Here is an 18,158-nt window from a genome sequence, read left to right as displayed (position 1 = left end):
CATAGCATTATAATCATTTTTCATGCATTCATACGTGAATTTACACAACTTAATCCTGACGGCAAGCATTTCATGTTTCCCAAGGTGAAAGCTTTGTAATTAAGCTCTTTAGCTTGACATTTTTGATGTGGATCAAGCTAGAAAGCAACAGAATGAGCAATGTATTATTTTAAGCTGTTTAACACATCCTAATTATTACCCCTCTTTCGCATTACAATTAATTTACTGTACCCTGCATCAATCTGTACAGTTGGTAGACAAAACCTGGAGATCGATATTTGATGACTCTCCAAAGAATAAACTTTCACTAACTTAAAAAAAAAAAGATTTACAGACTGTTTGGTGTAGCCTGAAGAGTGTAGAAAAAACGTGATTATGGAAATTGGAATTGGCCATTACTTTAAATGTCATTTTACTTTGAAATGTAATAAATGTTCCTGTCAATAAGCATGTGTGTTCATTGTAGAGGGATGGAATATATTTAGGGGAGGAGAAACAATCAGTGAAATACGGAGGTTTCCCTCTTTTTTTCTGTACCCCAGAGCTAAGTTCAAAATGACACCTTCATGGTGACAGCCACATAATGGCAGCTATTTGTTTACCGCTCGCTCGTTGTCCCTGGTAACTGGCTTTTGTCCACCTCTGCCAAGAAGAAACACTGGCCTGGTGCTGCATCATATGACAACAGGAGAGGCAAAAATATTATTTCCAACTTCAAACTGCAGTGAAAGTAGCAAGCTGTTTTCCAAACATGTGCAATGGTAGAAGAAATTTGACTCAGTAATGACTGTAAATACACTAAAAAATACTGTAGCAATGCTCCCCTGCCACAGGGCAGTGCAGCTCTATGAATTTTCATAGAGCTGCACTTTACAGTGCTGTAATGTATATATACACTTCTACCAGCACAGTGAAGAGACCTTTTGAGGGGCAGAGGCTCAAAGTGAGAAAAGGGCACACAAAACTAGATTAACAGTTTCATGAAAGCCAGTTATTGTATAGAATATCATATATTTTACCAAACTTAAGCAGAGTAGTATAGTTACTACTATAGTTACTAGTATTATTACTCAAATTAATAATAATATTTTTTTAATCAAATCAAAAAGGCACATGGGATAATTTGGGCAAAAGGAGCAGGAACTCGGGCATCCAGAGACCTCTGATTTTTACTATGTCGTACAGCATAATCTGTGGTGAATGTGTCTGTTCACGTAGCAGGATGATGTCTCTGATCTGTGTTTCTCCCATCACAAAAATGTTGTTATCCCTGGGATAAATGCTCTGGTTGGTGCGCCATATTTCTGACAAAGTAACAATAGTAATCAGCCATAGTAACAAGCTCTCTCGAATGATTGATACTTAGCCCCACTTGTGAACATGCAACCATCGGGTTTGTGGCCTAGTGCTGAAATTGAGCGCCTCATTGTTCTCTTGTAACTGTACATATCCTCTGAGTCTGAGGTACCACATCTTGGCCTTACTAATAAATATACATCTGCTGGTCCTACAGCCTCAGCTGGGTAGCCTCCTGAGCCACACACTACTGTGTACAGTATGCTTAGATAAGGTGTCTATCAGGAAAGATCAGTGTGTCCGCTGCAGGTTTGGGTCATGTCACATGGGTGGACTCTAGAAGTAATTAGACTCTGTCAGGAGTATTCAACTACAATTCAATTACATATTTAAATATACCTTTGGAATACTGATACAATGAATACCATAAGGGCAATATGTATAGCCTTGCTCAGGGAAAGAAAGCCTTATTCATAGCAAGGCACATTTTCACATCTGAACAGTAAACTCCATACTGGATAATGTCCAAACTTATATTTATGGAAGAAGTAAGGTAAAGTACCTGACTCGGTTGTACAATAAAGCGTCCATCCTACACACAACACACTTAGCCTGCTGTAACAAATCTTTGCAAAAAGTATAAATATTACAGCTTAGCAATATACAGGTAGACTGTTACAACAGCACATGTTTATATTTACTTTTTTTCAATTGTTTGCACATGTTTTCTGAAACCATAGCTCAAGCTCTCAAAACTGAACAAAAACCACAGTACCATTAACCATGCTGAAAAGAAACTAGACAAATTAAACATTTCTGATAAAACCATATTACCATTTCGCAAAATCCAATTTCAAATCAAAATTACACACACATGTATCATATCAATAAACCTTGCTGAGAACCAATTGGACATGGATTTGCTCAATGGAAAACATTATATGAATATCTTTAGTACTGTCTTTTTTTTCTTCTTCTAATGTTTACAACAGTAATTTTCTACTTTTGGCACAATTCTCATAAATGACATTTCTTGTATTCACATGGAAAGCTCTACTATTCAATATGCTAAACACAAATTGGCCATATTACCTCCTCACCAGTTTAAACACATGTGACATAAATTCTCAATTACCAATCACAACATAGACATTAATAAAAGGGCCATAGATATGTATGACCTCTTGTATTGGTAAGAGTAAGAGATGGAGGATGGGTAGGAGTTCTCCGACATCATGCCAACCTTGGCACCTTCCACAACATCATGATTCCACCAGCACAGATGTATGGGCCAGAGCAGCCCATGTATGTTATCATGTGGGGCAACATTAGTTTCCACTGGTGGGAAGTAGCTATTGTTGGGGCCAAGGTTGGCATGGTGTTTCACACCTGTACCTCAACGTTTACCTAAATGTATGTGACTAGTGTTTAAACTGCCAAGGAAGTAATGGTAATTTGTGTAGTAGTGCTTTCCATGTGAACACAGTAAATGTAATTCATGTGAATTGTGCCAAAAGTAGAGAATTCTGTGTAAAGTTTTGGAAGAAGGGTGATTTAGAATTGTGATTTGAGTGGAAAATCGATAATGTGCTTGTGTTTTTGCAGAAATGGGACTTGGTACATGACTGTAAGATTTTGGTCATTGTCCCTGTGTTAGTCCGTGAACATTTGGAGAAAAAAACGGCAATTGATCGACATTGCGCTGAGATCCGTTGTTGGGTTTTTGGATGTGTTTCTATAAGGCTGGGCCTGCTGGTGGCGCCTGAACCCCTTGGCCCGACGATCTGTCCCTTTAAGAATTGCCTCACGTCGTCCGGAAGCTCCAGCTCATAGTGAGCCGTGGGGAAGTTTGAGAAACAGGCGGACGTGAATGATACACTGTTGTGCGCTTGCGGACGGACAGGTCTCACTATAAAACATGAAATCGGTTCAGGTGCGTTATGTCCAGGTGACTACTCCGTCCTAATTTATTCCGCTACTAATCAATCAATCTAGCAAACAAAAAGTATAACAAATAGTATATATGTGGGAAAACGACACACTGGTTCATTGGAGAACATTTTAATAGGCTACAATTGGTTAAAACGAAATGTGCAAACTAATAGTGACGGTCTTATTAGACTTCTCTAACCGCGTCTATTCGAAATATTGAACATTTTGGGAACTTCACGCCTTGTCATTTTCCTTAAAAAATATCCTGGGAGTGTTAAACGCAGTTACTCGAACTGATGACCGAGGCTACTTCTTTAAAGGGGTAAGTGAATCTAAATTGTATTGTTATCGTTATTTTTATTTTGTCGCATACTTCAGTTCTGTGTTTTATGCGGGACGCACTTCCATCGCTGATTCAGTTGTTGTTTCATCGATTATTCTTCACTAGGAACTAAAAAAAGAAAATAATTGGTTATAAAAACAGGTGATGGTCTTTACAACTGCGTCTGCAGGTTGTTAATGTGCAAGTAGTGGGCTTCATTGCCTACATATGTAAGCAGCTCTAAATGTTGAGACTTGTTAAAAAAAAAAAAAAAAAAAAAAAAAAATTGCTTTGACTAATATATTTATGAATACGACCGCAGCGACGTAGGTTATCCATTTAACCACATAACATTTGATCATTGAATTGCTGACCGTACTCTTAATTTCGGATCATTTTTAATGAATCGCATTGTTCTGTTGAATCCAGACCCGTTCCGCTCATCGTTCGTGCATTTTCGAAACAAAGAAACTGGCTGGTCATGTATCAGAAGTGAACTCCTTAAAACACTGACTTACGACCCACTGAGACTATTTTTTTTTTTTTTGCATAGTGGGCTGCTATGGGTATGAAAGTAAAATGTTGGCTTGTCGTTTCTGAATTTGATGCGTCTGCATTTTTGAAGGTTTTGTAATTTGAGATTGGTTGTCCTTAAAAGCGGAATATTTGATTATCCCTAAACGAGGAGTCGCTGCGCCTTATATAAAGTTACCCAACATGTCATTCGATCCTTTGGTAAGAAAGGAACAGAAGCCAGGGAAGAGACACTGTACAAAACCCGCACAGTGCGTGTCATGAGTGTATAACGATTTGACTTCCCTTTTAACCCGACTACATTTACACTTTCAGGCAGGATCCAAGCAGATGCTGTCGCTGTGTTAATCTTTGTTTTATTAAACCATCGAATCGCCTCAACACAAGTTTTACAGCAGCAGCGTTTCGTTTCATACACTCACTCATGTCTCATCTTCAAAGACCACCCCTTATGATATCTGAGCAGCATGGAAATGGCCGGCTGAAATTGCCTGAATATCATGCCAACAAACAATCCTCTCTGCTCTGTGCATAAAATGAGTTGTGTACTCATCTGTTTCTATCCATATTTTTTTGTAGATATTAGTATGCAGTTTAGCCATGTCACCTCTATGTATATTACCAATGCTTCTTAACATTAATGTTTTGTCTAGGCCACATACACCAGACAGAATTGGGTGGAACAGAACACCCTAGACACCTTGGTGTTCTGCAGCTCTTTACAGGACGTGGATTAAGTGCTGTTGGTTTTGTGACTCTCTGAGGGGGTCTAAGAGCTTGCAGAAGGGATGCTGGAGCTGCACTAACTACAGAAGGGGTGCCTCCTGGCCAGACACCACACAGCCATTGACCTGCTGTGAACAGTGGGCCTAGATAATTGCTCGGAGGAGTCAGCATTTTTACATACCTTTCATGTGGTCATTAATAATTTAAATGTATTCATTTAGCAGATGCTTTTCTGTCCAAACCGACTTAAAAAGCAATTATGGGAAACGGCACTAAGGGCCAATAACAAGGGTAACTATATGCACCAGAAAAGTGTTGACAGTATAATTATGAATGAATGCTATGCTAATTGGACTCAACCTTTATGCGTAAGAATTACAAGAGATATTAAGTACATGGATACATAAGCTTGGGTAAATTGAGACAAGCTCAGTCTGTCCAAATGGTGATAACGTTTATTAAAGTGAATACCTGGCTAAAACGCCTGTGTAGGGTAACTTAGTGTCATAAATGTGTATTTCCAGATGCAGGGTTCAGATGCAGGTGATGTGCCTTGCTGAACTGTGCGATGGCTTTGCCTCTGCCTGGGAGTCAAACCTGCATTTGTCACTTACACACCCAGCACACCACTCTGAGAACTGATTGTTGGTGCAAACTGGAATGAGTGAATGCATTTTGTTTTGTTAAATTAGGTATCCCTCGGTCATGTGGACTAGGTCAACGCATGTACTTGTAAAGGACAAATCAATGTTTTACCATTGATGCTTATTTTAGAAGCGTGAGAATTGATTTGATCGGAGGACAGTCACAGTACATGGGCCATACTGTACAAATGTGTTTGAAAGTTTGTCCTGGGAATATCCAGGAAATTACACAAAGAACCCTGGTCACAGTGAATCAGCTGGTTGTAATTACATTCACACATTCCATGTATTTGGCTTTGTTTAACCAACTGATTAATTGCAAAAATGTGTTTGACCAAAATATGGAATGCGTCTCCAGTCTTGTTTATCGTATTATGTGGCTATTATTGTACTCCTTCCAAATGTATTAGTGTTTGACAGATCTAAAGTAATTAAGTAAAATTAAATTAGCTTTAGCTGAAAAATATCTTCAGGAAGGGAGAAGCTGCAAATATTGTCTCCTTGTTGAACAGATCAGTGACTTATGACAATTATTCTATTAAATGTGGCGTTTGCCTTTTTGAAGTTGCTCATATTGGGGTAGGAGGAGAAGACTGGTTTCAGGATACTGGAATCGGATGTGGTAATTTTTTTTCTGTACTCACCAGACTGCGCTTATGGTATTTGTTTCCTGAAAGTTTATTTATTTATTTTTGGAATGACGGACTGAAATTGGAATTATGTTCCTAAATTAATCTTCTATTGTACCATTTTGGAGTATCCAATATCGCATGTAAGACTTTCCATTACTGCACTATCTTAAGTCATTCAGGGTAGATTGGCACAGTCCACTAACTGACCTGTATGGCAATTTAGGAGTAGGCCAGGTCTCTGAAGCTGGTTGTGAACGAGTGTAATAAAAGTGTATCTGACTAAGGTTTTGAATTATGTGGTAGTAGTAGAACAAAAGGGGCTTTATTAGCTCATTTTTTAGCAGATGCGCATGGCCTACTTAATCTTCGTTTCGGTGCTGTTTTTGTTATGCGAGATACGATGCAGTTGAACAAATATTCCTTGGCTGTAAAAATGTCCTCCTGCATATAAAATCAGCCCAGGGATGATGTTTGTGCCAGAGAGTGGTGTTGGCTGTGTACTGAAGAGGGATGTGTTGCAGGGGGAAAGGAGGTTGAGTTTCTGGGCGAATGTTACGGGTTTTCTCTCCTTTGTGTATTGCGTTCAACGTAGCTACATGACTAACCCCCTCTCACAGTCTCTCTGCGGTCACGGGAGCTCCTCACCCCTTGGACGCGTGATGTATTTCAGAAAGCGCTGTGTTTTCTCTGAGGGCCCATTCCCACAGGCCTGACAGCACTGGCCTGACCAGACTTTGAGCTGCCATCATCTAACAAGCAGCTAGGAAAATGAGCAAGCAGTCTTAGTTACAATATTCCGTTAGCATCCACCACTGTATATTTTATTTTAGTTATTTATTTTAAATTGATTCTGTCCCAACTGCTGTCTTGTGGCCCTGCTGCAAAATCTGTCTGGTTTTTTCAATTTTTCTTAAATTGCTTTGATGTGTAATTTGATGTACTGTACACTATGCCAATGCAAGTCTGAAATATGACCTGGTAAGCTGCCAGACAGAAAAGACTGACTTTAGGTGGGAGTCCAAATAAATCTTTGCTTAATGGAGTATTGTGTGAGTTTGGCTCAGTGTGTTTTTCTTCAGGAACTTGGGGCATGTGGTTGTGTTTGTGTGTGGCCGCCCTCTCCTCATTTGATTTGGGGAACAACATCCTGTTCTTAGGCCGGAATTACACCAGAAGCTGAGCGGACACAGTGCGTCTTCTGCTTCCTTTCAGTGCCCATGCTAATAGATCTGCCACGGAGAGACAGCTGTAGCATAGTTTAGGGGTTAAGGTCATTAAAGATGCATTAAACAACTTCCAAAATGTTTGCGGCAAATAGTGTTGTTAATGCAAAAAGTTTAATAATTGTCATGTTAACAAAAAAAGTCTAACGGTAATGTACAAGGATTTTTATTCATGTTTCTAAAGGTGGTTTCTGAGCATCCCAGTCATAGTTCCAGATAACTGGGCTGAGTAAAACCTGGAACAGCTCTTTTTACTTCAGTCCATGCTCCAGATTTGTGTTTAAAACGTGAAATAAGAAATGACATGGTACTTTAATAGCTGTACGGATTTACCGTAAATCACATGGATGGGGTGGAGTACTTTGTCCGCATATTAGTCATATTGTTAAACTTCTGAATGGTGGTAGTGGACCACTCTGCTATAATTTATAGTATTGCCCCCTGACACCATTATTAGTTTTGGATAAACCTTTTCTCTTGGTTATTCGTACAAATGTTTCTCCGGCGTAAGTGGGTGTTTTACATGGTTCATGAGTGGTCATATCTCAGGCAACTGCCATGCTTCAGCAGGAATACCCTCATCCCAGTATCATACAGTTTTTATCTTGGGGTTCAGTAACTTTCTTTTGCTGAGGCATTTTGCCTTTTCTTGTGGGTTTCTGGTTCAAAAGCCCCTGGTTGTTGTTATCCAAGATGATTTGATATCTGGGCTATGCATCTATGCAGGTACTAAAGTAAACTGCATCTGTTTAAATGGATACTATTTACAGTACTGTGAAGAGAAAGAAGAGTTTCTGTATAACACTGGATAAATGCATCTGCCCAATTCCCTCCTCCTCCTCCTCCTCCTCCTTCTTCTCCTTCTTCTTGACTAAGCTTAGGTATCTGGTATTAAGGAGACAGATTCATGGTGGCTCCAACAGATACGCTCATTGTCAAGATGTTCAAACTCACTTGACCACGGTTACTTCCTGGTTGTAGAATTGGTCAGACATGCTGCAGGAAAAGTATACATTTTTCCAAAAGTTTAAAAAAAGGTTTTGTTTGCACAGTGTTTCTGGGTTCTACATTTATACATATAAATGAAAACTACAGAAGCAATTTAAGCAAAGTGCTTAGATCAAGGGTGCAACTGAATGGATTTCTGATCTCCAGCCTCATGGTTAGGCCTATGGACCCACATGGTGGCAGACTGACATAAGTTATATCGGTCTGTCACTACATTATGACTTGTGCTCGACACGAACAATATTGCCGAAATGCAACAAATGGATAACTGCTTTTTCTACTTCGCAGCTGTCGGGTACAACAGGTAGCAACCTGCTGACATATCACATGAGGATATGGATATATTCTGTCCTCAGGCTACTTTGTCCTACGGTTTACCAGTGATGTGTATATGAGTGCATGTTTTACCCCTGCTCGCTGTGATTCTTGGAACCAGGGTGGTTGTAAACTGAATTTGACTCCTCCTGCTTCACGTTTGTTATTTTTTTTAGCCGCATTCAGTCTTGCTATTTCCCACAACCTTTCCCCAGCCTCTTAGCACTTTTTCCACAAGGCTTGCTGCAGTTGAACAAAGATTGTACAGTATTACCAGTGGGGGGGATGTAATGTAATTGGATGTAGCTTCGGAAAGTGGAAGAGTTTTGTCTGCATTCTTGTTCTGATGTACTGTTTTGCGCTTGTGTGAAGGTCCTCATTGCTATTTAAAAAAAAAATTAATTTATCTTTTCACTGAGACCCTGTCATTTCTATTTCTTCTGGATTTTCACATTTAGGTTGAATTGATGTCACCGTAGAACAGGGTTGATGAACAAAATTATTTACTTTGTTTTGGTATTAGAATTGTTATGGCTCTTCTTATGTATTAATTATGCTGTATGTCAGTAACCTTGTGTGTATTTGGGACTTTGTAGGTTGTTTTTGCTGTCACCTTCCAGCCCTTTTGTGCAAGTCTCAAGCTTTCATGCAGCTGAACAGTGTTTGGTGACAATAGGAATTGAATCGGAGAAGGAGGTTGATTTTGATACTGTGCCAGTTTAGCTCAGTGGTCTTTGGGGTATGCAGTTCAATAAATTTCATGTTTTTATATTCTGGGCTCCTAAGATCAAATGTTGGAATCAATGATCAAAGCCACCTCCCCTGGCACTGTGTGCAGCCCCAGTCTTTTTGTGGTAATGATCACTCTCTCCAAAGACCTTGTTACAATCAGGCAGGAAAATATGACTTGCAGTGGAGTATCTCATTTTGTAAGTTTTTTTTGGGAAGTAATTTTCTTGCATTGCTGACCGTAGACGCACAAAATTCACAAACTACATATGTAGTCCATTCAGAATTATTCCCACCCCTTGTTAATTTGTTATAAAATGTTATATAATATTATATAATGTATTTTTATTTTTTCAAATAAATGTATCTATATGACTTAATTTTCCTTGTGGCTGTTCTTAACCAAGATATTTACTAGTATTTCAAGTTTGGATACAATATTCCAAGTGACACTTATGTAGGAAGCCATCAATTTATTTATTTTAAACATATGTAGGCCTATTATACCTTTTGAATAAATGATCTATTTGACATGATTTTCTATATGGCTGATTTTAACCAAAATATCTGCTTGTACAGTTCTTTTTTTTCTTTTTTTTTTGTGAGTGTGAGAAAATCTGAGTCCATAATTTGGAACTAGGCAGAAACTTGTGGCAAACTACATGTTTTCATGTTTTTCCCTGCTTTAATGCAAAATTAAATTTCCACATTCAAGTGTTTGGGTACCTCCTCCCCTGTTTTAAGAGCCAATATTTCTAGAATGACAAATGCATTGCAACTGTTTTAGATGTTCTTTATTGAATATATAAAGAACATTTGGACAAAGTTATCAAAATTGGAGTGGTCAACTCCCCCACATCTGGTTTATTTTTCACAGAATGACCAAACAATAACAAAATGGCTGAATAGAAACTTTGGCCTATTCTCAGGGTACAGATTGCTTTAATGTGGAAAAATCGTGATGGTCAGAATTGTAGTTTTCAATTAATATCATAGAATTTGCTTTTCGTTATCTGTATTTAAAACAAAACAAAAAAAAAAACCCAAAAAACCCCCATCAAATTCAAAGGCAAATTAGTATTAGTCAGGGAATTCTCCCCCAAAAACCGTGTAGTTTTTTCCCAGTGTAGTACAAATGGTTCTTCAATTAATAGGAGAAATGATAAATTCTCACCAGGTCTGGTAATCGCATAAAGAATATGAAAATGCATTTCCAAGCAGCAAGACACTGTCCATAAACCCCAGCAGGGAAGGGAAAATAATCTCAAAGCAAACTTGGGGGAGCCCTCTAATGGGCTCTGAACTTCTTGAACAAACATCAGTGTGAGATCTGCAGGGAAGGCTTCCCTGTGCAAACAGCCGGCATGCAGATGCAGAAGTGGTTTGGGCTACGACTGGCCACGTGCCACCAGGCCTCATACCCAGCTATGAAATGCCTGAAAGGAAACTTCAAAAAAGTCCAAATACTGGGAGTGGGTATTGAATAGCCCCAAAATGTTACTTCAATGTTTTAAACACTGCACCTAAGGGTGAGTTTGTGCAGCCTTTCTACTGTGGCAAACTGCTTTCACTGACTTCAGTAAGTTACTCCACCGTCTAGCAGAGGCAATATAGCCTTTTGTCTGCGAATAGCTCAGAGTGAACTCCCCGGTCAATCAACGGAAGGTTGGAAATGTGCAGTGGAACGTTCTGCCTACTGAAGAAGCTCTTGGTCACACTGAAGTTCTGAAGGTCCAATTGGGTCCATTCCACAGACCATGAGATCCTTCCACGCTCCTTGCCAATGCTGGAGGAGGTCTTGAAACGTAATGCCCACACAGTTCCATTATGCCCCCTTCATGGCTCGGGTGGGGGTCAGAGCTCATTTCAATCTCAGGTGGCTCAGTACTGACCACCTCTCGGTCAGACCCTAAAAGGAGAGGGGAATGATTCGGATGAACAGAGCTTTGATCTTACTTTAGTAATGTGCAAGTGTATGGTAATGATTTACTGCTTTAGAGGTCTGAGGGGGCAGTTTATTTTAGAAAGGACAGGGGGACAAGGGTGGTCCAGATGTGAAACTCGGTATGGCATATGGATGGCTCCCACACATCTGTGCAGCTGAGCCATTTTTGCCTTGAATTTTAATGTCCCTCAAGCATGTTTGCTCTCTGTTGAACAGCCGTAAACCTTGAGATTGAGATGACCAGAGATTGCGATGTTTGCATGACATTGTTAATATAGTGTTTCCCTCCACTTAATTTACTGAGGAAACATTATGAGCAATGCTCATAATTTGGGTTGCCTGTTCCTTGTTCCCTTCATTATGTGCTCTTATGTATTTAACCCCTTCACGCAAACCCCTAGTGGTAGAGGGGGCAAAATGGAGCCTTAGAATATAGACCACAGCATGTGCACTTGAACTCAACAATACGTTTCTCACAGAAAATGTAGTTTGTCTATTTTTTTTTATTTTTTACTTCACAGTATTTGTGATAAAACAAGTGCTAGTGAGTTGTTAGCCTTTATTGGCTTTATTAGCTTTTACTCTCAAGTGAGTAAATGGTGGCTGTGGCTTTGGTGTGGCAGACCGGGGAGGTGGTTCCACATTTTTAAGAAGGGGTGTGTTCCGGTTACCAGGGAATCACACTCCTCAGCCTCCCTTGGACAGTTTACACTCATAGTCTGCATTAAGTCAAGCTTGTTTAATGTGGGTATTGGACTCTACCAAGGGTGCATCTTGTTTCCTCTCCTGTTTCTGGTATTTGGGGATAGGGTCTCAAGGTGCTGGTTTTGGGACATAGGGGTGCCATTTCTGATGTTCTACAGATTGTCATCCTTTTTGCTGCTTCATACTTTGAACTTTGATGTGCCCTGGAGCAGTTTGAATGTGGTATGGTTGGGATGAGTATCAGCATCTCCAAGTCTGTGGCTTTTTGTCATCTGAAAAGATCATCTTTATTAGTTTTTCCACATGACTCTCGGATCACGGATTGTACTATCCATGGCATGTACAGTTTTATCTGTTTCACATATGTGGCAAACAACTTAATATGAGGGGAATCCTAAATAAGTGAGGTTTGGCTGTATTTGCCATCTGATTAAATCCAAACTTTTAGTCTGTCTTTTACTGTGAGAACTAACTCTGGACCATATCCTGTAATAGCTTGTCTACTGCTCTTTAACTAATTCTTTTGTGGAATCTACCTGAAGGCTTCCACATCTTTTTGCATCTCTCTCTTTAGAACTTCATAGTTATATAAAGTTGTGATGCTGAAACTGAAATGATTTTGAGGCCACTTTGCAGTTGAAGCCCACAAACTCTTAAACCGTTGCATTTTGATAGTTGTTTTAAGATTGGCTTCATATGTAGGCAAGAATTTAGCAGAAGTTATAGGTGGTTTTAAAGGTTTTTAAGGCTTGGGAAGTTCTTTTAATGGAACCATCTATTAAAAAAAAAAAAAAAAAAAAAAAAAAAGGGACTTATTTGCCCCCTATTGGTACAGTGCCTGGATTTGTGTGTGGCTGGGTGGCTTTCGAGGGGCCAGACAGTTCCAATGTGAACATGAATTTAAACCAGTATTAATTTTAAGTATTAGACTCCTAATAGGCTCCTTATCATTTCCGATTTTTTTGTAATGGGCAACCTTAAAAAATGTATAATGTTTGAATTGCCTGTATTAAATAAGAATATCTGTATAGAAATTTATTTTGGAATTCTGTTCGAAAAGCAGGCATTTCAGAAAATTTAAAAAGTAAAATGTTTTTACTTGATTGTACTCATTACATCATGCATACATCATTAAATACCTTCCATGACCACCATTCCCTGAGCGTAAAAAAAACAAAACAAAAACAGACTTTTTTTTAATGTTCTTCATTAGATGGCTGCACGCATCATTTTCTTGTTGTGGATTTACAATGACATTACTTTTAGCCATTCAGCTGATGCTCTTATCCAATAACTGACACCACTTACTGTAGTGCTTTTGCATACAATCTCTCCATACAAGTGGATGTTTTGCAAAATAAAACCGGTTAAGCACCTGTCTCATGGGTACAGTGGCTGTGCCACAGCTGGGAAGAAACTTGCAAACTCAGTTCCATAGCCTGTATACAGCGTTATACAGCCTTGTCTGCACTGTCCAGGCAGGTCCTAGTTAATGGCATTGTGTTGTCATTCTTTGTTCTGCCCATCCATAATGCAGTCAGTCTGCTTTGTGTCACTCAAGCAGGCTCTGGCGATGATGTTATGGTCTGTCTGATGTGGTGTTGGCCACAGTGTCCTCTGAGCCCCTTGTGCTGGGACAGCCCTAAGCTTTGCCACTGCACCATGGAAACGCATGTCACGAGCACTGCTGTGATGCTATTACTTTCACCATCATATTCCAATTGGCATTGCTCTGGGAATTTTGAGAGTTTGTTGTGGATCCATAACAACTGTTCCACTCGATATTTTCATTCTATTAAAAAAAAAAAAAAAAAACCTCTTTCAGGTTACTTGTAGGGAGTTGTGGGAATAATGACCCCACTGAACTGAACCATGAGGTGATCTAAAGTCCTTGATAGCTATGCATCTGAAAGATGTGTATGTTAGAAGGGAACTTTAGGTTTGTGTGCAGATGACTGTTGTGCCAAGCCTAGACAGAACCACTTCAAAACATTTTCCCACAGCTTGTGCTTTCTGAACAAATATTAAAAAAGAAAAGCAAAATAACGACCCACAAAATAGTTTCTTTAGTCCCAGGCAAGCTTTGGATGGATGAAGTGATAAAACTATAGGAAAAGAACGTATACAATCATCAAGACCCTCATGTGGTTAAACATGGGCGTAATGTGTTTTGGAAGGGAATTGAAGTGTACAGTCAGCCAAGGCCCTCTTACAAATTTTGGGAAGTCCCCTTTCTGAGCATGCTTATTAGTTCCATCCTCTTGCAGAGAGCAAGAGATTTCTCAGTTTGTTTCTTTCTTTGAGTATAAAACCTTGCACATTCTTCCTCTGCTGCTCAGAGTTTCCATGTTTCAGCCACTCCTTGTTCCTAAGGCCCTCTGCTCATCCCTCATTCTGTGTCCCTGTCAGCTGTGTGAGTCTCTAACAAAAGTGAAGCGCTGGAGCAGTGCCGTGCTCCTCTTTGTGCTTTTCAAGACCGACCTTTGTGAGTGTGCAGTGCCAGTGAAGGTCTGTTCTGTCATGCCAGTGTCAGGTGACCTGCAACCCCATCGCTTTCTTTCCACAGAGCTAGAGGGTGACCATCCCATTTCATTGATGTAAAGCAAATTGGGCAATATGGATATTGTGTGGGTTTTTCTTTCCTTTCAATGGTAGAAATATTTTCTAGGCCATAACCGCTGGTACAGTACGTCATGGGATAGTTTGAGGAGGGTCATGTGATGTCATGGGGGGGGGGGGGGGGGGGGAAGTTATATAGAACTTTCTCTATATAATATACATGACATTCACACAATCAAATTAAGCATGCCAGTGTTTATGCCAGCTGCACTATCTGCAATTGTTTGTAGTGCAAAAGTTTTAAAATAGTCCCTCATCGGGTGATTCAAGGGCTGGTAATGGGGAAAGGCAAAGGGACATGTGGGCAGAATTTATCTATATCTTTCAGTGAACCCTGTTTGTAACCAAAAGATCATATGCTTCATATGCTTTATGGGGCACTGTAGTTATACCACTGAACATGGTGCTGCTATGTTTTAGTCCTGTCTTGTGCAACCTACTGTTGAATTTCTTGGAACTCCTCCAAAGGAAGTCTTCCATTTAGACCTAGGCATCGCCAAATACATTTTTTTTGTTGTAAAAGGTCAACCTTATTTGGCATAAAATCTCAAGAACTGTTTTTGCCAAAGCGCAACGGTCTCTGCGTGCATATTGAAAATGCTACAGTTTTGTACAAAATGCAGTTTTTTTATGTAAGCCTAACAAATTATACACCATTGGAAATTTAATGTCTTTAGCTAAAATGCTTTTCAGTCCTCACTTCAACAACATGCTTGTAGTCAGTTCTTTGCTGAGCAGAAGGTATGCTGTATTTTCGTACACATGGATGGGGGAAACGCATTTACTCTGCAACTGCGTTACCGATACTGGTCAGAGAGCTCCTATGTGGGCTCATCATGTTCCAGAGAGCCTATTCAAAATGTAGATGATGGCAGTCCTATGTACACATACTTTTGTAGAAGTACAGGCATGGACAACAATGATAATTCCTCCAAAAATATTGTAAGTAAACTGTGGACATTCTATCAACGTTTCTTCGAATTAGAGTTCTAATTTTTAGAATTAGAAGCTTTCATGCATTTGGCTTGCTAGACCCTTAACATGTATACCTCATTTCTTGTAGTATGTGGATTTCCAAAATGCAGAGAAGACGAGGTCCCCCCCCCCCCCCCCCCCCCCATGTTACAAAATCAGGAAATGTTGTCACTAAAGCAATGGCATCTTAAAATAGGTTATACTGATTGGTCTGTGAGTTTTAACACTTTCAAATGGTATATCCTGTTACTATAGAAATTGACAATTGCTGTGTGGGGGAAAATAAACCCTCACTGGCCCAAGGGGTTAATGTCAAGGTTCAAGAGACTGGCTTGCATAAAGTCCAAGTTCAAGTACTATAATGTAAATAAGTGTTCCAGTCAATTAAGGGATTCACTTCATTAAAATGTGTTGTTTTTATGTCACTTTAAGAGCAATGAATATACTCTTAAACTTGTTATTGCAGAGGAAGTGTTACTTATGTACACTGTGTGCCCCTTGCATGTCCACACAGTGAACAAGAAGATGCATACACAGCTACTTTGTAGATTTCCATGGTTCTGCTCCATCTTCCTCCTGGATGCCCTCCCTACTTGTAAATGACTATAATCACCAGCAGACACTGACATTGTGACAGGCCTAATTTCTGTCATTGAGAGCACTCCATTTAAGGTACATAAGGGGTGGATTGTGTTGTTTTTACTTCATTACAGCTGGTCCTCGGTCCTGTGTCCTCAGAAATGCTTAGAATCTATTGTTTCCAGAACAAACCTTGCTTATATAAACTACTACAGTTAATAGAAGTTTGCTACTACAGCTGTTGACTTGCATTGCTTTTGTTTATGCAGATTCATTTTCAGTCCCCTTTAATTCCAGTATTGACTTACTTTTTGCAGAGTCACTTGAACATAGGGAACATGGGGTCTTTTTTAATTCATTAAGTGAAAGGGTGTGTTCTCATTTCCATTTGTCCCTTCTCTTTGAGTCTCTGATCCTTTTCCTTTTTCTGCATTTGTCCTTTCATTACTCGTAATTGATTACTCATAATTGAATAATTAAGTTATTGCATTCCTGCTGATGAGATTACCAGAAAAACAAGTATACCATCTTCAAATTGAAAAGCTCCAAAATGGAAACCCTTAATATGAAGCTAAATGTGGTCATGGTTGTCACTCATGGTTCTTGCAATATAATATTTTATCTCTCTATGTGGCTTTAATGCAAATCCTTTCACCTTGTAAAATTTCATAGCTTACATTTGTTAATACCGTGGAGAATGAAAAGGCCTACATGGGCCTACACAAATGTAGAAATTACCTTCCGTGGTTGTGTGGTACTTCATAAATGGATCAAGTTATTTGATGTTTAAAGCACTTTATCCGGTTTTGTGTGTGCATGAATGCGTGGGAGAAGGATAGAGAAGGGTCACACATGGCCATGTGGTAAGTGCAGTGGGTGGAAACAATGGATTCTCACATGAAACCCCTGACTAAATAACTGCCATTAGCCTGGTAGCCTCCAAAATAATGAGCACCATAGGAGAATTGATTTTTCTTGTTGGCTTGCATGCCGTCTTAACTAAAAACTGTCTGCAATACAACAGTATTTGTGTCTGAAATTATTCATAGGTACTGTATGGGGAATGTGTTTTGGGATACATACCTGTTAGCAACAGAGGTAGCAAAAGAGCTAGCAAGCAAACGCACAACCTTCCATAAAGCTCTGTATATTGTTAAATGGCATGTCTGGTTGCTTTCTTTGTCCCCACTTGGGTGGACTTTTGACCAGTTTAAGAATCTGTCATATGCTATTATTTCTGGTGTTTTGCACTACATGTTAAACTCTTTAATGCCATTTTGGTCAAAGACAATGCTGTTCACCATAAACGGCCATCCATAAACATTTTAAGAGTTTGCAGATCTCACAATGTACTCCACGGGGCATTGAGGCACAGCCTGTCTAAACGCCCCTCATGTCTCCTCCTACATCCATCTTGGCTAATTAGGAACAGATGGCCGTCCACTGCTCCGCCTGTGTTGTACAGTGTGATCTGTGGCCTCAGACACGGGGGAACCTCTGGCAGCCTGCTCAAGGAGATTATGATTTATACAGCCTCCCTGGACTTTAGACCCCGCAAGTGCTGTTCACGGTCTTTTGTGTCTTGTAAAACGAAGGAGGAGCCCCGTCCTGCGGGCCAATGAAAAATATTGCCTACTTTGGGGGTAAAGGGTAGTGTGTGAAGTGGAAGCGGCTGACGTGTTTGAGTGCGCATAGTTCCGATTCTGGCTGTAACGGGTCTGGGAGGGATGGGGTTAGGGTGCTGCTGATTTGGTGGTGGCCAGAGTAGTGGCTGTATATTCATAGTTCATGTGATTGAGCTTTGGATGACAATGCAGTACCTGTTCAGACCTGAGAATCCATATTTGCTCCTACCCGAATTGCCTGCTGCTAGTAGTCCACAAGCAACATCGAGGACACCAGGCACAGCCCAACTGTTCTCAAGGCTGTTCTCAACAGTAGCTACTCCGCACTCTATATTATATCTGTCCTACA

The 18,158-nt window shown here is 39.8% G+C and overlaps 1 protein-coding gene across 1 annotated transcript in view; it reads left to right on the top strand.

The window, feature by feature from the left end:
- Positions 1-3,155: 3,155 nt before the first annotated feature.
- svila (supervillin a) overlaps positions 3,156-18,158 on the top strand; it is a 100,871-nt gene continuing 85,868 nt past the window's right edge. Inside the window, exon 1 of the mRNA XM_061239141.1 lies at positions 3,156-3,550. The gene's annotated coding sequence lies outside the window, so the exon portion shown is untranslated. The remainder of the gene's footprint in view (positions 3,551-18,158) is intronic.

The sequence above is a fragment of the Conger conger genome, chromosome 4, assembly GCF_963514075.1.
Source record: "Conger conger chromosome 4, fConCon1.1, whole genome shotgun sequence".
NCBI lineage: Eukaryota > Metazoa > Chordata > Actinopteri > Anguilliformes > Congridae > Conger > Conger conger.
Note: the sequence above shows the minus strand (reverse complement) of the source record. Positions and strands in the feature narration are given on the sequence as shown.